Consider the following 22,950-nt stretch of genomic DNA (forward strand, 5'->3'; position numbering starts at 1 on the left):
CTTTTTTCTACCACATCTTTTCCTTCCCTTCGCCTCTCTATTAATGTGCTTGGACACAGAGCTCTGCGAACAGCCAGCCTCTTTTGCAATGACCTTTTGTGTCTTGGCCTCCTTGTGCAAGGTGTCAGTGGTCGTCTTTTGGACAACTGTCAAGTCAGCAGTCTTCCCCATGACTGTGTAGCCTACAGAACTAGACTGAGAGACCATTTAAAGGCCTTTGCAGGTGTTTTGAGTTAATTAGCTGATAAGAGTGTGTGGCACCAGGTGTCTTCAATATTGAACCTTTTCACAATATTCTAATTTTCTGAGATAGTGACTTTGGGATTTTCCATAGTTGTCAGCTATACTCATCAAAATGAAAAGAAATAAACATGTGAAACCTCTCAGTCTGTGTGTAATGAATGAATATGATATATACAAGTTTCACTTTTTGAAAGGAATTAGTGAAATAAATCAACTTTTTGATGACATTCTAATTATATGACCAGCACCTGTACACGAGCTGCGGTCCTTTAGACCAGTGGTTCCCATCAGTCAGGCGTGTTTGATTAGATGTCTCCCTGATCAAACACACCCGATCCAACTCATCAGCTCGTTGGTAAAGACTCCAAGACCTCAGACGGGCGCATCAGACAAGAGTGACATTCAAGACGTGCAGTGCTGGTTTGGGAACCGCTGCTTTGGAACAACGGCGACCGTTTCATAAGGGTGCGAGACGGTGCCACCCTGCCAGCCACCCCACCGCAGGTACATAGAGACTCCTTGTGAAGCTCCAGCGACATTCCCTCTGCTATTAACCACAACGATTTGCAGTCCCCCAAAAGGGGAAGCACACCGTTCCTGGAGACACTGCAATACCAGGTCGATGCGTGGAGTGGACGGAGCAAGCCCCGGTTCCGGCTCCATGAGCCAAAAATCCATTTAATATGTAGTCCCCAGATAGGAGACGTATCAGATATTAAACTGATAAGAACAGATACTACACTTGATCTTAGCCAAAAGGCCGAGAAGCGATGCCGTTGCCAAGCAGTGGGGGCAGAGCCGGCAAAGGCGACGCCCATCTGGGCCGCGGTGGGTTTCGTACTTTGCCTCTAGGACCACTGCTGTCGATCAGATCGTTTGTTAAATAGTGGAGATGATTTGAAACAACCTGCTTTCGCGAACTGGTCCTAGGTTTTTCCATCGACCTCCACAAAAGCACCGCAGTACAATTCTCTGGACTCCCTAGGTCGTTCTTGATCAGGAGGGGGGGGGGGGGGGAAAGCTCAACTTTAACATTTGGATAGTGTGACGAGTCCCTCGTTCTTCCTGCTACGGCCGGCCAGTGGGTGTGGCTGGGAGACTCATCAAGTGAACCATGTACACCCGTGCTTCCCTCTATAAAGCTTGGGCTTTGTTTGGCGTGGTGTGTTGCTTGCTCCTGGGTGCTTTGGTTTTGATTTTGGTCTTTGTTTATTTTGAGTTCCTTATTCATTTAAATGTGGTTCTGTCTGATGTTTGGTTATTGATGTGTCTGACAGAAATTGTGTTTGGTTTTGTTGATTTCTTGTTTCATATATTTTCTTATTTATGCTGATAAATCTCTTTTCGTTGCAACCTACCAAGCTGCCTATGTCCTCCGTTTCATTTGTCACGGCTTTGAGCCGGTCGTGACAATAGCGACCACGGGGTCATTTAGAAAACGGCCATGGTCGAGTGCCCCCAAAAGCCTGTCGTCCCTGAAGGAAAACTCAGAACTTTGCGAAACCAGGCGAGCGCACGCAACACCCGATTCCATAAAAGGGGCGTGCAAACACACACGGAGCCACAGACAACGCTACGACTGTTAGAAACCACAGGTTCTCTCGGCACCACCTAATCTTCTTTCAACCAGTATGTCCAGGGGAGAGCGCGAACGCAGTCCCCCACTACCATAAATTATGCAGTCGAGATTCCCACATTTGGGGAATTCGCAGGGGTCAGCACAACCGGAGTGCAATGGCCGAGCCTCGCCCTGGGTGAACCACCTTCCTGATCATGGTGTCTCCCCTGCCAGGTAAGTATGAGTCCCCAGGCCTCCAGTCAGAGGCTACCCTATCCCTCTTTGCCGTCCTCATCAACGGTGACCCCCCTCCCCCACCCCAAGCAAAGGAAGGGCGTGTCCCTTCCATTACTTGACTGCGATTTCCGTGACCATGCCTTCAAGCCGGCAAACTGCCAAGCACCTACAGGTGCTGGTCGTATGATTAGAATGTCATCAAAAAGTTGATTTCTTTCACTAATTCCTTTCAAAAAGTCAAACTTGTATATTATGTACATTGCACACAGACTGATATATTTCAAATGTTTATTTCTTTTAATTTTGATGATTATAACTGACAACTAAGGAAAATCCCAAATCCGGTATCTCAGCAAATTTAGAATATTACTTAAGACCAATACAAAGAAAGGATTTTTAGAAATCTCCAGTCATGGAGTCGATCGGTCTGTGGCACTGCTCAGGTGTTATGAGAGCCCAGGTTGCTCTGATAGTGGCCTTCAGCTCTTCTTAATTGTTGGGTCTGGCATATGGCATCTTCCTCTTCACAATACCCCGTAGATTTTCTATGGGGTTAAGGTCAGGCGAGTTTGCTGGCCAATTAAGAACAGGGATACCATGGTCCTTAAACCGGGTACTGGTAGCTTTGGCACTGTGTGCAGGTGCCAAGTCCTGTTGGGAAATGAAATCTGCATCTCCATAAAGTTGGTCAGCAGCAGGAAGCATGAAGTGCTCTAAAACTTCCTGGTATACGGCTGCGTTGACCTTGGACCTCAGAAAACACAGTGGGCCAACACCAGCAGATGACATGGCACCCCAAACCATCACTGACTGTGGAAACTTTAGGCTGGCCCTCAAGCGACGTGGATTGTGTGCCTCTCCTCTCTTCCTCCAGACTCTGGGACCCCGATTTCCAAAGGAAATGCCAAATTGACTTTCATCAGAGAACGTAACTTTGGACCACTCAGCAGCAGTCCAGTCCTTTTTGCCGAGGCGCCTCTGACGCTGTCTGTTGTTCAAGAGTGGCTTGACACAAGGAACGAGACAGCTGAAAACCATGTCTTGCATACGTCTGTGCGTAGGGGTTCTTGAAGCACTGACTCCAGCTGCAGTCCACTCTTTGTGAATCTCCCCCACATTTTTGAATGGGTTCTGTTTCACAGTCCTCTCCAGGGTGCGGTTATCCCTATTGCTAGTACACTTTTTTTCTACCACATCTTTTCCTTCCCTTCGCCTCTCTATTAATGTGCTTGGACACAGAGCTCTGCGAACAGCCAGCCTCTTTTGCAATGACCTTTTGTGTCTTGGCCTCCTTGTGCAAGGTGTCAGTGGTCGTCTTTTGGACAACTGTCAAGTCAGCAGTCTTCCCCATGACTGTGTAGCCTACAGAACTAGACTGAGAGACCATTTAAAGGCCTTTGCAGGTGTTTTGAGTTAATTAGCTGATAAGAGTGTGTGGCACCAGGTGTCTTCAATATTGAACCTTTTCACAATATTCTAATTTTCTGAGATAGTGACTTTGGGATTTTCCATAGTTGTCAGCTATACTCATCAAAATGAAAAGAAATAAACATGTGAAACCTCTCAGTCTGTGTGTAATGAATGAATATGATATATACAAGTTTCACTTTTTGAAAGGAATTAGTGAAATAAATCAACTTTTTGATGACATTCTAATTATATGACCAGCACCTGTACACGAGCTGCGGTCCTTTAGACCAGTGGTTCCCATCAGTCAGGCGTGTTTGATTAGATGTCTCCCTGATCAAACACACCCGATCCAACTCATCAGCTCGTTGGTAAAGACTCCAAGACCTCAGACGGGCGCATCAGACAAGAGTGACATTCAAGACGTGCAGTGCTGGTTTGGGAACCGCTGCTTTGGAACAACGGCGACCGTTTCATAAGGGTGCGAGACGGTGCCACCCTGCCAGCCACCCCACCGCAGGTACATAGAGACTCCTTGTGAAGCTCCAGCGACATTCCCTCTGCTATTAACCACAACGATTTGCAGTCCCCCAAAAGGGGAAGCACACCGTTCCTGGAGACACTGCAATACCAGGTCGATGCGTGGAGTGGACGGAGCAAGCCCCGGTTCCGGCTCCATGAGCCAAAAATCCATTTAATATGTAGTCCCCAGATAGGGGACGTATCAGATATTAAACTGATAAGAACAGATTCCATCTTTTACATACACAAACTCAGACAGTTCATCAACACATACTTTTTATAACTCACTTTAGGTCCCATTTAATCCCTTTTTCCCTTCAAACATTTTTTAATTTCCCCCTCAATATTATCATTTTGCACTGCGCCCTGCACTCTAGCCAAAACACAATAAAAAATTGATTTAGGACCCCATCCTGTTCGTTTGGACCTTAACATCGAAGTTCTGTGATTCCACAAAACCCTTTTGCCTTCTGATATAATTATCCACACCACCTTCCTCAATTCAAACTTCTGTCCCCCCAGACCCTCCCCATAAATTACCAGGTTCCGGGTCAGAGGAGGACCTTTCCACCCCTTCCACCACTGATACAGCAAAGTCCAGAAGGCAGATGAAACTGGGCATGTCCAAAATACATGTTCTATTGTTTCCTCCCTCCCACAACCAATTGGGCAGAAAGGTGACTTCCCTTGCCCATGACGATACTGCCTCTCCCTTACAGGCAAACGCCCCAGGGCCCCCAACCAATGAAGGTCTCTGCAAGCTCCATCCACATATGCTGGCTGTAGCATTGCCCAATTCACAGTGATGGGAAGAAATCTCTCTAGTCCCCCCTTCCCTGCCCCCCTCTCCCTTAAACCCTTGTACAGTTCCCTATGATTTATCACTGTTCCCTGTTCCAGACACCAAGGATGTTGACGTATAAATTTGGCAAACCACTGATATTCTTCCGGCCTGTCAAAAGCCCACGGAACCAACTTATCCCATGCAATCAAAGATCTTAGTGGAAAGGCTGCCCAGAACCTTGCAAAAAAATAAGCTTTGTGGTTTGTTGCCTGTAGGATTAAACGTGCCACAAAGGATGAAAAAATAGATGCTACCCACAAGGTAAAAAAAGGCACCTCCCTCCCACCCTTCTTAATTTCTTGGCTCACCTGAGCCCTGGATACCAGCTCGCACCTTCCCTTCCACAGAAAGGAGAACACAAGACCTTCCAACTCTCTGCCACAATTATAGGGAAGAGGGAACACATATGCCAAATAATTGACTGTAGGCAACAAGTCTGCTTTTATCACTAATGTTCGGCTAGTTAAAGAAAGCTCTCTAGTGTTCCAAAGGCCAATTTTGGAGCGCACTTTCCCAATCAAAACCCTCCAGTTCTCCTTAGCGCTGTTCTGCCTGAAGAAACGCACTCCCAAAACCTTCAGACCATCTTCACATAAGCTATATCCCTCAATGGCTGTCTCCCGCCTAGCCCATCGACCTACATACATGACGGCTGACTTTGACATGTTCACTTTCGCCCCTGTAACCCTCCCAAAATCTCCCAAAATCTTGCTTGTTTCTAAAAAATCCTGCCTTGATGTCAAAAACAGTGTCATGTCATCTGCATACAGCGACACCTTTGCTTGCAGACCTCCAGCCCCCGGCATGTGCAGGCCAGTAAAGGCCTGACATGCCCTTAAACGGGAAGCTAAAGGTTCAATGAACAAAATATAAAGAAGAGGGGAGAGAGGACATCCCTGTCTTACTCCTCCCAGCTGCTCAACTGACTCTGTCAGGAAACCATTAACTTTAAACTTACTTACCGCCCCCTTATACAATAAACGAACCCACGCCCTGATACTTGCCCCAAAACCTACCCTCTCAAGAACTGCAAACAAAAAGGAGAGACTAACTCGATCAAAAGCTTTCTCCTGGTCGAGGCTCAAAATTGCTAGAGAAAGCTGCCGTTGCTCAGCCCACCCAATAGCATCTCTGATCAAAGTCAAATTTAGGCTGCCAGAGCGGCCTGGTACCCCACAAGTCTGGTCTGGGTGCACCACCTTCCCCACCACAGACCTCATTCGTATAGCTATGACCTTCGCAAGGATTTTATAGTCAGTAGTAAGGAGAGTGATGGGCCTCCAGTTTGCCAAATCTGTCTTATCTCCCTTCTTATACAAAAGGGAGACATGCCCTGTCCTCATAGAAGCTGTGAGTGACCCAGTCATCAGGCTCTCATTATACACCTCAACCAGGTCCTGTCCAATAAGTTGCCAAAAGGAGCAGTATATCTCAACTGGCAACCCATCACAGCCAGGAGCTGTCCCTTTCCTAAGTGATGCCATTGCCTCTTCTGCCTCCTGCAAAGACACCTCCCCTTCTAATGCGGCAGCATCATCACCCTCCAAGACACTCTCTAAACTTGTCAAGAACACCCTCGCCTGAGAGTCTACCAAACCTCGGGGGCTAAAAAGCTGTTTATAAAAAACTGCCACCGTCTTCAACATTTCAGCTGTAGATGTAACATTACCCTTCTCTGTCTTTAACCCTTCTATGCATTTCCTCTGCTGCTGTCTCCTCACAGAGGCAAAAAAATATTTTGATGGACCCTCCTCTAAAAACCGTCTCCTTGCACCCATTTCTAACATAAATTTCTCTGCTTCCTTCATATAAAAACCTTTAACCCTCTCTTGGATAGCATAGAATCTGCCCCACTCCTCAGCTGCCTCTCTGCCCTCCTGAGCCCATAAGGACTGCATCTCCCTAATCCAAACACTAATGAGCCCTCGTCTTTTTACTGCCTTAGCCTCCCCCCACCATCTACAGAAGTTAGCTATTCTCTCTTTTACTCCCTCCCACCACTGAGCCTGCGTTTCAAACAGACACTTCAAATTCTGCCAGGCCCTGTATAGGTGCTTAAACACTTGAACAAAAAACTTATCCTGAAGGAAAGATCTGTTCAACCTCCAAGATCCTCTCCCCTCTGAATACCCCCAACCTCCATCTCGACTCCTATCATACAATGATCAGACAACCAAACCGGCAAGAAGAAGAAATCATCAACCTTAACTCCTGCTGACACAAACACATAATCCAAACGAGATTTTTCCCCTCTACTATTTCTCCAAGTAAAGCCCTCCAAAGCCCTTCCCACCACTTTAAAGGAGTCATAAAGAGAAAAACTCTTAAGGAGGAAAGCCAAATCACCCTTTGGCTCCCTATCTAAAGAAACATTAAAATCCCCTCCCAAAACCACCTTCCGATTTGTATAAAACAAAGGTTTTAATAAATTAAAGAAACCCCCTCTCTCCTCCCTCTTACTAGGCGCATATACATTAATCAGTCTGATGCTAACACCCCTCCATCTTACATCAGCATACAACACCCTCCCCGGAACTACCATTAAATTCTCTTCAATGACAAATTCCTGAGAGTTAAAAAGTATTCCCACCCCATCTGCCATCACATTCCCTGCCCCCCACATAGATGGACCTTTTCCCCAGTCCTTTGCAAAAAGAAGCTCATCTCTGCTGTTCTCTAAATGACATTCCTGTAAAAACATAATGTCAAAATTAACAGAACTCAAGGACTCAAAAAAGCTATCCTTCGTTTTGCCATTTTCAATCCTCTTACATTTAGAGTGGCCACCCTCAGCCCCCCCATTTTAGGCAAACACTAAAGAAAAACAGTCCTTATCCCTTATCCCCTCCAAAACCTCCCTTCCCACCCCCTGTGGTACATCCCTTCACCCTTCTAGCTACTACCTCCGTCCACCCCTGAGAATCATCTTCAGTACTCTCCCCACACTCTCCCCACTCCAAGCCCCCCCCCCCCAGCCCCCCCTCATATACTACTTCTTTAAAAGCTTTAACCGCTCCCGCTCCCTTCCCCGAGTCATGTAAAGATACCAAGTCCTCCAAAGAAACAAAAGTCTTTACTGTCTCAATCTTGCTGCATTTTCGGTCCCTCTCGTCCTCTCCTCCGCCATCTTCTTCCACCGCTCGCCGACGTCCTCTTCCCCCTGATATCTCCATCTCGCTGTCTCCGCCTCCACTTTGCTCAGAAGTTATAATGTCTAAAGCATCCAGTTGCGACCATGTAAACCTGGCTGGGTCTTCAGCTTGTGGAGTATCTTGAATGGTGTTGTTACTAGACACAATTGCAGCCCCGGAAAACACCTCTGCAATATCGATGTCTGACCAGGTCTGTCCAATACCCTGTGACTGCTCCCTCTCTTGAGCTGCCCCCGGAGGACGTGGCTGGTTGACCTCTGCAACTGCTGGTCCTTTGTCCTGGTGATGCACAGCACTTTCCTCAGCCCCCTGGTCTTTATTAGCACCCTCTGTTGCAGCTGTAAGCTCTGTCTGGTTGATTGAAGAGTTGGATGCCTCACACATGAGAGATTCCAAATCTGCTTGCAGATCTTCCCCTCCTTAAATAAACTAGCGTAGCTCTTCTTTCTGGCTGGACAACCCCGATACAAATGTTCTTTACTTCCACACAGACTGCAATGCTTGGGAGCAGTACATTCCGCCGCCACATGATCCGTCTTCCCACAGAATCTACATCTCTCTCCCTTGCACTCCACTTTCACATGACCCTGCCCTCCACATCTTCGACAATACACGGGCTGTCCGGGATAGTGCAGGAAACCTCTGTTCGGTCCAATAGAAAAGCTGCCTGGAGGGTGCAGCACAGTGCCAGGTGAAGAGGAGTCAAGTCTCAACTTCACCATGTACCTCCTCTTCCCATTCCATATTCCATATCGATCTCTCAAGCGCTCTCCTCCTCTTACAACATCACAATATCTTGCAATAAATGCCAGGACATCGCCATCCTCCACAAAAGGGTTGTATATATGAATAGTAAGTGGGATAAAATCCTGAACAAACACAGGCTGAAGCTGCAGGCCCTCCAGCAATTTATGACCTTCCTTTTTCTTCCAGGCTTCAAAAAAACCAACACAGTCCTTCAAAACACAAAAAGTTAAATCCAAAAATCCAGTTGACACAAAATCTTGTAAACAAAAAACTTCAGCAGGCTGTATCTTGAAAAGTCCTCTAAGAATTTCAGTAACAAAAAAATCTCTTCCAAAACGTTGCTTCACCAATTCTTCAGCATCTTTCTTCAACAACACACGAATCGTATTCCTCAACCGCACCATCAAGGCCGACTCTCTTTCGTCGTTCCCCGACATAACTCCTGGGTAAGATACTACACTTGATCTTAGCCAAAAGGCCGAGAAGCGATGCTGTTGCCAAGCAGTGGGGGCAGAGCCGGCAAAGGCGACGCCCATCTGGGCCGCGGTGGGTTTCGTACTTTGCCTCTAGGACCACTGCTGTCGATCAGATCGTTTGTTAAATAGTGGAGATGATTTGAAACAACCTGCTTTCGCGAACTGGTCCTAGGTTTTTCCATCGACCTCCACAAAAGCACCGCAGTACAATTCTCTGGACTCCCTAGGTCGTTCTTGATCAGGAGGGGGGGAAAATAAAAAAAGCTCAACTTTAACATTTGGATAGTGTGACGAGTCCCTCGTTCTTCCTGCTACGGCCGGCCAGTGGGTGTGGCTGGGAGACTCATCAAGTGAACCATGTACACCCGTGCTTCCCTCTATAAAGCTTGGGCTTTGTTTGGCGTGGTGTGTTGCTTGCTCCTGGGTGCTTTGGTTTTGATTTTGGTCTTTGTTTATTTTGAGTTCCTTATTCATTTAAATGTGGTTCTGTCTGATGTTTGGTTATTGATGTGTCTGACAGAAATTGTGTTTGGTTTTGTTGATTTCTGGATTCATATATTTTCTTATTTATGCTGATAAATCTCTTTTCGTTGCAACCTACCAAGCTGCCTATGTCCTCCGTTTCATTTGTCACGGCTTTGAGCCGGTCGTGACAATAGCGACCACGGGGTCATTTAGAAAACGGCCATGGTCGAGTGCCCCCAAAAGCCTGTCGTCCCTGAAGGAAAACTCAGAACTTTGCGAAACCAGGCGAGCGCACGCAACACCCGATTCCATAAAAGGGGCGTGCAAACACACACGGAGCCACAGACAACGCTACGACTGTTAGAAACCACAGGTTCTCTCGGCACCACCTAATCTTCTTTCAACCAGTATGTCCAGGGGAGAGCGCGAACGCAGTCCCCCACTACCATAAATTATGCAGTCGAGATTCCCACATTTGGGGAATTCGCAGGGGTCAGCACAACCGGAGTGCAATGGCCGAGCCTCGCCCTGGGTGAACCACCTTCCTGATCATGGTGTCTCCCCTGCCAGGTAAGTATGAGTCCCCCGGCCTCCAGTCAGAGGCTACCCTATCCCTCTTTGCCGTCCTCATCAACGGTGACCCCCTCCCCCACCCCAAGCAAAGGAAGGGCGTGTCCCTTCCATTACTTGACTGCGATTTCCGTGACCATGCCTTCAAGCCGGCAAACTGCCAAGCACCTACAGGTGCTGGTCGTATGATTAGAATGTCATCAAAAAGTTGATTTCTTTCACTAATTCCTTTCAAAAAGTCAAACTTGTATATTATGTACATTGCACACAGACTGATATATTTCAAATGTTTATTTCTTTTAATTTTGATGATTATAACTGACAACTAAGGAAAATCCCAAATCCGGTATCTCAGCAAATTTAGAATATTACTTAAGACCAATACAAAGAAAGGATTTTTAGAAATCTTGGCCAACTGAAAACTATAAACATGAAAAGTATGAGCGTGTGCAGCACTCAATACTTAGTTGGGGCTCCTTTTGCCTGAATTACTGCAGCAATGCGGCGTGGCATGGAGTCGATCGGTCTGTGGCACTGCTCAGGTGTTATGAGAGCCCAGGTTGCTCTGATAGTGGCCTTCAGCTCTTCTTAATTGTTGGGTCTGGCATATGGCATCTTCCTCTTCACAATACCCCGTAGATTTTCTATGGGGTTAAGGTCAGGCGAGTTTGCTGGCCAATTAAGAACAGGGATACCATGGTCCTTAAACCGGGTACTGGTAGCTTTGGCACTGTGTGCAGGTGCCAAGTCCTGTTGGGAAATGAAATCTGCATCTCCATAAAGTTGGTCAGCAGCAGGAAGCATGAAGTGCTCTAAAACTTCCTGGTATACGGCTGCGTTGACCTTGGACCTCAGAAAACACAGTGGGCCAACACCAGCAGATGACATGGCACCCCAAACCATCACTGACTGTGGAAACTTTAGGCTGGCCCTCAAGCGACGTGGATTGTGTGCCTCTCCTCTCTTCCTCCAGACTCTGGGACCCCGATTTCCAAAGGAAATGCCAAATTGACTTTCATCAGAGAACGTAACTTTGGACCACTCAGCAGCAGTCCAGTCCTTTTTGTCGAGGCGCCTCTGACGCTGTCTGTTGTTCAAGAGTGGCTTGACACAAGGAACGAGACAGCTGAAAACCATGTCTTGCATACGTCTGTGCGTAGGGGTTCTTGAAGCACTGACTCCAGCTGCAGTCCACTCTTTGTGAATCTCCCCCACATTTTTGAATGGGTTCTGTTTCACAGTCCTCTCCAGGGTGCGGTTATCCCTATTGCTAGTACACTTTTTTTTCTACCACATCTTTTCCTTCCCTTCGCCTCTCTATTAATGTGCTTGGACACAGAGCTCTGCGAACAGCCAGCCTCTTTTGCAATGACCTTTTGTGTCTTGGCCTCCTTGTGCAAGGTGTCAGTGGTCGTCTTTTGGACAACTGTCAAGTCAGCAGTCTTCCCCATGACTGTGTAGCCTACAGAACTAGACTGAGAGACCATTTAAAGGCCTTTGCAGGTGTTTTGAGTTAATTAGCTGATAAGAGTGTGTGGCACCAGGTGTCTTCAATATTGAACCTTTTCACAATATTCTAATTTTCTGAGATAGTGACTTTGGGATTTTCCATAGTTGTCAGCTATACTCATCAAAATGAAAAGAAATAAACATGTGAAACCTCTCAGTCTGTGTGTAATGAATGAATATGATATATACAAGTTTCACTTTTTGAAAGGAATTAGTGAAATAAATCAACTTTTTGATGACATTCTAATTATATGACCAGCACCTGTACACGAGCTGCGGTCCTTTAGACCAGTGGTTCCCATCAGTCAGGCGTGTTTGATTAGATGTCTCCCTGATCAAACACACCCGATCCAACTCATCAGCTCGTTGGTAAAGACTCCAAGACCTCAGACGGGCGCATCAGACAAGAGTGACATTCAAGACGTGCAGTGCTGGTTTGGGAACCGCTGCTTTGGAACAACGGCGACCGTTTCATAAGGGTGCGAGACGGTGCCACCCTGCCAGCCACCCCACCGCAGGTACATAGAGACTCCTTGTGAAGCTCCAGCGACATTCCCTCTGCTATTAACCACAACGATTTGCAGTCCCCCAAAAGGGGAAGCACACCGTTCCTGGAGACACTGCAATACCAGGTCGATGCGTGGAGTGGACGGAGCAAGCCCCGGTTCCGGCTCCATGAGCCAAAAATCCATTTAATATGTAGTCCCCAGATAGGGGACGTATCAGATATTAAACTGATAAGAACAGATTTTTTTTTTTTTTTTTTTTTTTTATTTACACCAAATCTATACTTTACAACCAATTCATTGTTCAAAGATACACAATAAATTCTCTTTTAACAAATCGTCATACAATTCTCTGAACAATCAAAACCAAAACACAAATATACATCAATTTTCAAAAACCAAACAAAAACCAAAGCACAAAAAACACTGTCACTCCCTCTATCCCACCCCAACCTTCTGAAGCCCTCTCCATACCCTTCTGGTCTCCTCCTCCCCATAATACTCTTTGAAAACTTTGACCTCAGCAGACATTTTACCCAGTAAACGTAAAAACAATTTCTCTGCCCCCAAACGTGGTATCTGTTTCCTTAAACACACTGTTCTCCATTCCCAAAGAACATGCTTCCCCTCTGAAATCGTACTCCAAATTACTCTCCTCCGTTCTTTTAGAAAACTATCCAAACCCTCCCCATACAACACCAGATTCCTTGTAATGTTTGGCCCTCCCCATCCCTCCCACCATCGCTTCACTGATTTCCAAAGGGCAACAGCTCCAGGACATGCCCAAAAGACATGCTCAATTGTCTCGTCTTGACCACAACCAATCGGGCACTTTGGTGACCTGCCTGCACCATGTCTATATAACCTCTCCCTTACTGGCAACCGACCTAGAACTGTTAACCAATTCAAATCTTTGCAAAATCCAGTAAGAAATGGTGCCTGCAACCTAATCCAACCCACTCCATAAGGAGAAACAACTTTCTCCACCCCCTCCACAAGTTCATCCCTCAATCTGATATACAACTGCTTGTGCTCCAAGATCAGGGACTGCTGTAAACACCAAGGCTTCAGGGCAATGATATCTGCCACTCTCTGATAGTACTGTGGCCTATTTGTAGACCATGGCCTTGTACCCCTCCAATTGCTCAACGATCTCAAAGGAAAGGCTAGCCAGAACTGAGCTAAAAATCTAGCCTTGTGCACTGTCTCCCGGACAGCCAGAAGCGCTGCACATGAACAAAACAAAGCTTCCATTTTTAAAGGAATACATGGAACCCCCCTACCCCCTTCTTTCACTGGTCTATACATCTGCAACCTGGCTACCATTTCGGTACCATTTTTCCATAAAAAAGAAAAAATTAACTTTTCTAACTTTCTTCCATACCAAAAAGGAACTGGAAACACATAAGCTAAATAATTCAGACTAGGGAGTAAGTCTGCCTTCACCACCTCTAACCGTCCCCACAAAGATAACCCCCTTGAACTCCACTTCGCTATCTTTGCCTGCACTACTTTCATCCTTGCTTCCCAGCTTTCCTTAGCGCTATTACGTCTAGTAAACCTAACCCCTAAGATTTTCAACCCCTCTGTACAAATTTTAAAACCTCCTCTTACCTCTGTTCTACCAGCCCACTGACCAAAAAACATAACAGAGGACTTATCCACATTTACTCGCGCACCAGATATTTTACAAAACCTTTCCACTATTTTGCACACCACCTCAAAATCATAGTCCGACGTCAGAAACAGGGTCATGTCATCTGCATAAGCAGCGACTTTAGCACATACGCCCCCACCTCCTGGCAAATGTACGCCTGTAAAAGAAGGCGCAGCCCTCAAAGTTGCCAAAAGAGGTTCCAAAGACAAAACATAAAGAAGGGGGGACAGAGGACACCCCTGACGCACACCCCCTAACTGTTCCACCTTTTCTGAGAAATACCCATTTATCCCCACTCTGCTGAAGGCCTTCCTGTAAAGCAGCTTTACCCAAGCCCTAAACACAGGCCCAAACCCCATACGCATTAAAGTAGCCTCCAAGAAGACATGACTAACCCTGTCAAAGGCCTTCTCTTGGTCAAGACTCAAAACTGCTAGAGGAAGCTGACGCTGCTCTGTCCAACTTATTATGTCTCTGACTAGAGCCAAATTCAAAGAAATTGACCTGCCAGGCACACCACAGGTTTGATCTGGCTGGACTACCACCCCTATAACCCTCTTAAGTCTCTCTGTCAGAACTTTTGCCAATATTTTATAATCCGTGGTTAGCAGAGTGATTGGCCTCCAATTCCCCAACTCCTCCTTCTTACCTTTCTTATACAGAAGAGACACCAGCCCTGTTCTCATTGTCTCCACCATCTCACCTTTCATGAAGCATTCCTGATAGAGAGCTACCAGCTCACTTCCTATCCATGGCAGAACAAGCTCATAAAAACCTGCTGGAAGGCCATCACATCCTGGAGCTGTGCCTTTCTTAAGTGAGGAAATTGCAGTACTTACTTCCTGCAAAGTCAAAGGCCCTTCCAGTGCTGCCCTATCCTCATCCCCTAAACTCCCCTCCAAAGCATCCAAAACACTCCCAAATGCTGTACTAGAAGGGCCCCTGTCACTAAATAACTCCCTATAAAAACTCCCAGCTACCTCCAGCATTCCCTTTACAGACGTTTCCACTCTCCCTTCCCTCCCAAAACCCTCAATATAACTCCGCCTTTGTCTTCCCCGCACTGTAGCAAAGAAGAAACTAGTAGGTTTTTCATCAAGGAGCCGCTTCCTAACACTTGACCCTTGCAAAAAGGACTTTGCTTCCTCCCAAAAGTGATCTTTCATTACCCCCTGCAGATGACTAGCCCTAGCCCATCCCTCAGTTGTTCCCAAAGCACCCTCTGTCCACAGAGACTGTAGTTCTTCTGACCACTTACATATTTTTTCCCTCCTGCTTCTTGCCTTCTCTCTGCCCCAGTTACGACAAAAGACTGCAACCCTCACCTTGAACCCCTCCCACCACTCACCGTGGGACCGAAACAAACCTTGCAAATTTTTCCACCCAGCTACCAAATTGAAAAGAACAGTACAAAATGTCCTATCACTTAGAAAGGAAGTATTGAACCTCCACACCCCCCTCCCTCGCTTCTCCCCTTCCACCTCCACCCACACCCCCACTAAACAATGATCTGAACACCACATTGGTACTTGGGTATAGTTAAACACCTTTACATGGACTGGCAGAAAAAGATAGTCCAGTCGTGCCATCTCCTGCCTGCTGTTCCGCCAAGTGAATGTGGGCACCCGCCCTCCTGCCCCTCGAAAAGAGTCACAGAGTGAGAAACCTGCTGACAACTGGGCCAGCTCTCTGCCAGAAGCGTTGTCCAGTGACACATTAAAGTCCCCTCCCAGCACTAGCAGTTTGTTGGTATGCAAAATTGCATTCAAACAATTCAAAAACCCTCCCGATCACCCAATTTACTTGGGGCATAAACATTAACAAAACGAAAAGATATCCCTCTCCACCTCACATCTACTACCACCACCCTTCCTGGAATGATTACAATAGCAGATTCAATAACAAAATCCCACGAATAAAATAAAATGCCCACCCCATCTGCTTTAACATTCCCCACTCCCCAAAAAGATGGACCCAAGGTCCACTCTTTAGAAAACCCCTCTACATCCTTATCATTCTCCAAGTGGCACTCTTGTAAAAACAAAACATCATACTGCAAATCTTTAACAGAAAAAAACACAGCTGTACGCCGTTGTGCCATTTTAATTCCCCTTACATTGAAAGTTGCCACTCTTATCAAACCCATAAAATAACCCTTAAACCCCCAGAACACTTTCCCTCCCACTTAGCCCTCATGTACTTCTTCCCCATCCCCATTTTTTTGTCCCCTTCTTGCCCCCCCTCCTTTTGCCTTTCTCGAAACAACCTCAGTCCATTCTCCAGATTCAGTTATCATTTCTTCCTCTTCTCCTTCCACCTCTGTTCTGTCCCCCCACTCAGTGCTTTCTTCCCCTTCATCTTTCCCCTTTTCTTCAAAACCCTCCCCCCTAATGTCCTCTCCCACAGGGTCCTGACTTGTAACATCATCCAGTTTGCTGTACTTACATCCTTTCTCCGTTACCCGGTCCTTAGGGTCCTCCCAGGCCCTGCGACGGCTTGTTCCGAGCACGGACTCTGACGAAATATCCATCTCTGATCCACTATGGACTCTCTCTCGTCGATGGGCTGATCCAGGTGCAGGTTCTAGGATTTCTTGCACTTTTTCCACCCCCAAGGCTCCAGACAAGACATCCGTAAAATCCAGCTCTGACCAAACTTGAGATGAATTCACCTGCTGTTCAGTTCCCACTTCTGTGGCCCCTTTTTCGTCTAAGGACAAAGTAATCAGGTCCCCATCATTAGAGTCTAATTGCTCGTTCACAACAGCCTCCTTCTCTCCTGATACCCCCGTCTCCTGTGACCCTTCACTTGTCAATCCTCCAGGTTGATCATCCATTACTTCAGGCAAACTGATAAGTATGGCCTCGAGGTCTGCCTGTAGATCCTCACCTTCCTTCAAAAGACCTGCATATGACCTACTCCTAGAAGGACATGTTCGATAAAGATGATCAGGCTTACCACAAAGACTGCAATGCTTCGGGGCAGGGCAGACTGAAGCAACATGATCTGCAGCACCGCAAAAACGACAACGTTGTCCCTCACAATCAGCCTTAATGTGTCCTTCCCCACCACATCTCCTACAGTACATAGGCTGTCCGGGGTAATAAAGAAAACCTCTGTTGGGCCCAATGGAAAAGGTCCCAGGCGGGTGGATTAGGGCTCCAGAGGCAGCAGGATCGAAGCGCAGCTTAACAAGGTACCGCCTTTTGCCTGTCCAGATTCCAAAGCGGTCCCTCACTCGCTCTCCTCCTTTTACTGTCTCGCAGTGTCTTGAAAGAAAGGTCAAAACCTCTCTATCTTCCACAAACGGGTTGTATAGATGAACTGTGAGTGGAATATAATCCTGGGCAAACAAAGGTTGAAGCTGCAAGCCTTCCAAGAGTTTATGTTTTTTCTTTCCCCAAGACTCAAAAAAGCTCACACAGTCCGTCAAATTGAAAAATGTCAAGTCCATAAATCCTACAGTTGAAAAATCCTGAAGACAAAACACTGAAGAAGCAGCAATGTTGAAAACTCCTTTCAAGACATCCATCACCAAGAACTCCCTCCTGAACCTTTGCTTGACAGACCGATCAGCATCTTGTAACACTCGGATTCTTACTGAATTCTTTAACCGCACCACCATGGCCGGCAAGGGTACATCCTCTCTCGGCGTAGCCATCGACACTACACTTGATCTTAGCCAAAAGGCCGAGAAGCGATGCCGTTGCCAAGCAGTGGGGGCAGAGCCGGCAAAGGCGACGCCCATCTGGGCCGCGGTGGGTTTCGTACTTTGCCTCTAGGACCACTGCTGTCGATCAGATCGTTTGTTAAATAGTGGAGATGATTTGAAACAACCTGCTTTCGCGAACTGGTCCTAGGTTTTTCCATCGACCTCCACAAAAGCACCGCAGTACAATTCTCTGGACTCCCTAGGTCGTTCTTGATCAGGAGGGGGGGAAAAAAAAAAAAGCTCAACTTTAACATTTGGATAGTGTGACGAGTCCCTCGTTCTTCCTGCTACGGCCGGCCAGTGGGTGTGGCTGGGAGACTCATCAAGTGAACCATGTACACCCGTGCTTCCCTCTATAAAGCTTGGGCTTTGTTTGGCGTGGTGTGTTGCTTGCTCCTGGGTGCTTTGGTTTTGATTTTGGTCTTTGTTTATTTTGAGTTCCTTATTCATTTAAATGTGGTTCTGTCTGATGTTTGGTTATTGATGTGTCTGACAGAAATTGTGTTTGGTTTTGTTGATTTCTGGTTTCATATATTTTCTTATTTATGCTGATAAATCTCTTTTCATTGCAACCTACCAAGCTGCCTATGTCCTCCGTTTCATTTGTCACGGCTTTGAGCCGGTCGTGACACTAGCGACCACGGGGTCATTTAGAAAACGGCCATGGTCGAGTGCCCCCAAAAGCCTGTCGTCCCTGAAGGAAAACTCAGAACTTTGCGAAACCAGGCGAGCGCACGCAACACCCGATTCCATAAAAGGGGCGTGCAAACACACACGGAGCCACAGACAACGCTACGACTGTTAGAAACCACAGGTTCTCTCGGCACCACCTAATCTTCTTTCAACCAGTATGTCCAGGGGAGAGCGCGAACGCAGTCCCCCACTACCATAAATTATGCAGTCGAGATTCCCACATTTGGGGAATTCGCAGGGGTCAGCACAACCGGAGTGCAATGGCCGAGCCTCGCCCTGGGTGAACCACCTTCCTGATCATGGTGTCTCCCCTGCCAGGTAAGTATGAGTCCCCAGGCCTCCAGTCAGAGGCTACCCTATCCCTCTTTGCCGTCCTCATCAACGGTGACCCCCTCCCCCACCCCAAGCAAAGGAAGGGCGTGTCCCTTCCATTACTTGACTGCGATTTCCGTGACCATGCCTTCAAGCCGGCAAACTGCCAAGCACCTACAGGTGCTGGTCGTATGATTAGAATGTCATCAAAAAGTTGATTTCTTTCACTAATTCCTTTCAAAAAGTCAAACTTGTATATTATGTACATTGCACACAGACTGATATATTTCAAATGTTTATTTCTTTTAATTTTGATGATTATAACTGACAACTAAGGAAAATCCCAAATCCGGTATCTCAGCAAATTTAGAATATTACTTAAGACCAATACAAAGAAAGGATTTTTAGAAATCTTGGCCAACTGAAAACTATAAACATGAAAAGTATGAGCGTGTGCAGCACTCAATACTTAGTTGGGGCTCCTTTTGCCTGAATTACTGCAGCAATGCGGCGTGGCATGGAGTCGATCGGTCTGTGGCACTGCTCAGGTGTTATGAGAGCCCAGGTTGCTCTGATAGTGGCCTTCAGCTCTTCTTAATTGTTGGGTCTGGCATATGGCATCTTCCTCTTCACAATACCCCGTAGATTTTCTATGGGGTTAAGGTCAGGCGAGTTTGCTGGCCAATTAAGAACAGGGATACCATGGTCCTTAAACCGGGTACTGGTAGCTTTGGCACTGTGTGCAGGTGCCAAGTCCTGTTGGGAAATGAAATCTGCATCTCCATAAAGTTGGTCAGCAGCAGGAAGCATGAAGTGCTCTAAAACTTCCTGGTATACGGCTGCGTTGACCTTGGACCTCAGAAAACACAGTGGGCCAACACCAGCAGATGACATGGCACCCCAAACCATCACTGACTGTGGAAACTTTAGGCTGGCCCTCAAGCGACGTGGATTGTGTGCCTCTCCTCTCTTCCTCCAGACTCTGGGACCCCGATTTCCAAAGGAAATGCCAAATTGACTTTCATCAGAGAACGTAACTTTGGACCACTCAGCAGCAGTCCAGTCCTTTTTGTCGAGGCGCCTCTGACGCTGTCTGTTGTTCAAGAGTGGCTTGACACAAGGAACGAGACAGCTGAAAACCATGTCTTGCATACGTCTGTGCGTAGGGGTTCTTGAAGCACTGACTCCAGCTGCAGTCCACTCTTTGTGAATCTCCCCCACATTTTTGAATGGGTTCTGTTTCACAGTCCTCTCCAGGGTGCGGTTATCCCTATTGCTAGTACACTTTTTTTCTACCACATCTTTTCCTTCCCTTCGCCTCTCTATTAATGTGCTTGGACACAGAGCTCTGCGAACAGCCAGCCTCTTTTGCAATGACCTTTTGTGTCTTGGCCTCCTTGTGCAAGGTGTCAGTGGTCGTCTTTTGGACAACTGTCAAGTCAGCAGTCTTCCCCATGACTGTGTAGCCTACAGAACTAGACTGAGAGACCATTTAAAGGCCTTTGCAGGTGTTTTGAGTTAATTAGCTGATAAGAGTGTGTGGCACCAGGTGTCTTCAATATTGAACCTTTTCACAATATTCTAATTTTCTGAGATAGTGACTTTGGGATTTTCCATAGTTGTCAGCTATACTCATCAAAATGAAAAGAAATAAACATGTGAAACCTCTCAGTCTGTGTGTAATGAATGAATATGATATATACAAGTTTCACTTTTTGAAAGGAATTAGTGAAATAAATCAACTTTTTGATGACATTCTAATTATATGACCAGCACCTGTACACGAGCTGCGGTCCTTTAGACCAGTGGTTCCCATCAGTCAGGCGTGTTTGATTAGATGTCTCCCTGATCAAACACACCCGATCCAACTCATCAGCTCGTTGGTAAAGACTCCAAGACCTCAGACGGGCGCATCAGACAAGAGTGACATTCAAGACGTGCAGTGCTGGTTTGGGAACCGCTGCTTTGGAACAACGGCGACCGTTTCATAAGGGTGCGAGACGGTGCCACCCTGCCAGCCACCCCACCGCAGGTACATAGAGACTCCTTGTGAAGCTCCAGCGACATTCCCTCTGCTATTAACCACAACGATTTGCAGTCCCCCAAAAGGGGAAGCACACCGTTCCTGGAGACACTGCAATACCAGGTCGATGCGTGGAGTGGACGGAGCAAGCCCCGGTTCCGGCTCCATGAGCCAAAAATCCATTTAATATGTAGTCCCCAGATAGGAGACGTATCAGATATTAAACTGATAAGAACAGATACTACACTTGATCTTAGCCAAAAGGCCGAGAAGCGATGCCGTTGCCAAGCAGTGGGGGCAGAGCCGGCAAAGGCGACGCCCATCTGGGCCGCGGTGGGTTTCGTACTTTGCCTCTAGGACCACTGCTGTCGATCAGATCGTTTGTTAAATAGTGGAGATGATTTGAAACAACCTGCTTTCGCGAACTGGTCCTAGGTTTTTCCATCGACCTCCACAAAAGCACCGCAGTACAATTCTCTGGACTCCCTAGGTCGTTCTTGATCAGGAGGGGGGGGGGGAAAAGCTCAACTTTAACATTTGGATAGTGTGACGAGTCCCTCGTTCTTCCTGCTACGGCCGGCCAGTGGGTGTGGCTGGGAGACTCATCAAGTGAACCATGTACACCCGTGCTTCCCTCTATAAAGCTTGGGCTTTGTTTGGCGTGGTGTGTTGCTTGCTCCTGGGTGCTTTGGTTTTGATTTTGGTCTTTGTTTATTTTGAGTTCCTTATTCATTTAAATGTGGTTCTGTCTGATGTTTGGTTATTGATGTGTCTGACAGAAATTGTGTTTGGTTTTGTTGATTTCTTGTTTCATATATTTTCTTATTTATGCTGATAAATCTCTTTTCGTTGCAACCTACCAAGCTGCCTATGTCCTCCGTTTCATTTGTCACGGCTTTGAGCCGGTCGTGACAATAGCGACCACGGGGTCATTTAGAAAACGGCCATGGTCGAGTGCCCCCAAAAGCCTGTCGTCCCTGAAGGAAAACTCAGAACTTTGCGAAACCAGGCGAGCGCACGCAACACCCGATTCCATAAAAGGGGCGTGCAAACACACACGGAGCCACAGACAACGCTACGACTGTTAGAAACCACAGGTTCTCTCGGCACCACCTAATCTTCTTTCAACCAGTATGTCCAGGGGAGAGCGCGAACGCAGTCCCCCACTACCATAAATTATGCAGTCGAGATTCCCACATTTGGGGAATTCGCAGGGGTCAGCACAACCGGAGTGCAATGGCCGAGCCTCGCCCTGGGTGAACCACCTTCCTGATCATGGTGTCTCCCCTGCCAGGTAAGTATGAGTCCCCAGGCCTCCAGTCAGAGGCTACCCTATCCCTCTTTGCCGTCCTCATCAACGGTGACCCCCCTCCCCCACCCCAAGCAAAGGAAGGGCGTGTCCCTTCCATTACTTGACTGCGATTTCCGTGACCATGCCTTCAAGCCGGCAAACTGCCAAGCACCTACAGGTGCTGGTCGTATGATTAGAATGTCATCAAAAAGTTGATTTCTTTCACTAATTCCTTTCAAAAAGTCAAACTTGTATATTATGTACATTGCACACAGACTGATATATTTCAAATGTTTATTTCTTTTAATTTTGATGATTATAACTGACAACTAAGGAAAATCCCAAATCCGGTATCTCAGCAAATTTAGAATATTACTTAAGACCAATACAAAGAAAGGATTTTTAGAAATCTTGGCCAACTGAAAACTATAAACATGAAAAGTATGAGCGTGTGCAGCACTCAATACTTAGTTGGGGCTCCTTTTGCCTGAATTACTGCAGCAATGCGGCGTGGCATGGAGTCGATCGGTCTGTGGCACTGCTCAGGTGTTATGAGAGCCCAGGTTGCTCTGATAGTGGCCTTCAGCTCTTCTTAATTGTTGGGTCTGGCATATGGCATCTTCCTCTTCACAATACCCCGTAGATTTTCTATGGGGTTAAGGTCAGGCGAGTTTGCTGGCCAATTAAGAACAGGGATACCATGGTCCTTAAACCGGGTACTGGTAGCTTTGGCACTGTGTGCAGGTGCCAAGTCCTGTTGGGAAATGAAATCTGCATCTCCATAAAGTTGGTCAGCAGCAGGAAGCATGAAGTGCTCTAAAACTTCCTGGTATACGGCTGCGTTGACCTTGGACCTCAGAAAACACAGTGGGCCAACACCAGCAGATGACATGGCACCCCAAACCATCACTGACTGTGGAAACTTTAGGCTGGCCCTCAAGCGACGTGGATTGTGTGCCTCTCCTCTCTTCCTCCAGACTCTGGGACCCCGATTTCCAAAGGAAATGCCAAATTGACTTTCATCAG

General features: G+C 46.9%; 9 non-coding genes across 9 annotated transcripts; all 9 read right to left on the minus strand.

Moving 5' to 3' along the window:
• Window positions 1-824: 824 nt before the first annotated feature.
• Window positions 825-1,015, minus strand: LOC137010205 (U2 spliceosomal RNA). The gene has a single exon (XR_010893278.1). It is a non-coding gene; the product is annotated as a U2 spliceosomal RNA (small nuclear RNA).
• Window positions 1,016-1,879: 864 nt separating this feature from the next.
• Window positions 1,880-2,043, minus strand: LOC137009994 (U1 spliceosomal RNA). The gene has a single exon (XR_010893077.1). It is a non-coding gene; the product is annotated as a U1 spliceosomal RNA (small nuclear RNA).
• Window positions 2,044-4,042: 1,999 nt separating this feature from the next.
• LOC137010269 (U2 spliceosomal RNA) lies at window positions 4,043-4,230 on the minus strand. Its single transcript, XR_010893317.1, has one exon. It is a non-coding gene; the product is annotated as a U2 spliceosomal RNA (small nuclear RNA).
• A 4,770-nt stretch (window positions 4,231-9,000) lies between these two features.
• Window positions 9,001-9,200, minus strand: LOC137010339 (U2 spliceosomal RNA). The gene has a single exon (XR_010893359.1). It is a non-coding gene; the product is annotated as a U2 spliceosomal RNA (small nuclear RNA).
• Window positions 9,201-10,065: 865 nt separating this feature from the next.
• Window positions 10,066-10,229, minus strand: LOC137009996 (U1 spliceosomal RNA). The gene has a single exon (XR_010893078.1). It is a non-coding gene; the product is annotated as a U1 spliceosomal RNA (small nuclear RNA).
• Window positions 10,230-12,325: 2,096 nt separating this feature from the next.
• On the minus strand, window positions 12,326-12,519 carry LOC137010275 (U2 spliceosomal RNA). The gene has a single exon (XR_010893322.1). It is a non-coding gene; the product is annotated as a U2 spliceosomal RNA (small nuclear RNA).
• Window positions 12,520-18,460: 5,941 nt separating this feature from the next.
• On the minus strand, window positions 18,461-18,624 carry LOC137009997 (U1 spliceosomal RNA). The gene has a single exon (XR_010893079.1). It is a non-coding gene; the product is annotated as a U1 spliceosomal RNA (small nuclear RNA).
• Window positions 18,625-20,719: 2,095 nt separating this feature from the next.
• On the minus strand, window positions 20,720-20,910 carry LOC137010206 (U2 spliceosomal RNA). Its single transcript, XR_010893279.1, has one exon. It is a non-coding gene; the product is annotated as a U2 spliceosomal RNA (small nuclear RNA).
• An 861-nt stretch (window positions 20,911-21,771) lies between these two features.
• LOC137009998 (U1 spliceosomal RNA) lies at window positions 21,772-21,935 on the minus strand. Its single transcript, XR_010893080.1, has one exon. It is a non-coding gene; the product is annotated as a U1 spliceosomal RNA (small nuclear RNA).
• Between the last annotated feature and the right edge of the window lie 1,015 nt (window positions 21,936-22,950).

The sequence above is a fragment of the Chanodichthys erythropterus genome, chromosome 20, assembly GCF_024489055.1.
Source record: "Chanodichthys erythropterus isolate Z2021 chromosome 20, ASM2448905v1, whole genome shotgun sequence".
Lineage (NCBI taxonomy): Eukaryota > Metazoa > Chordata > Actinopteri > Cypriniformes > Xenocyprididae > Chanodichthys > Chanodichthys erythropterus.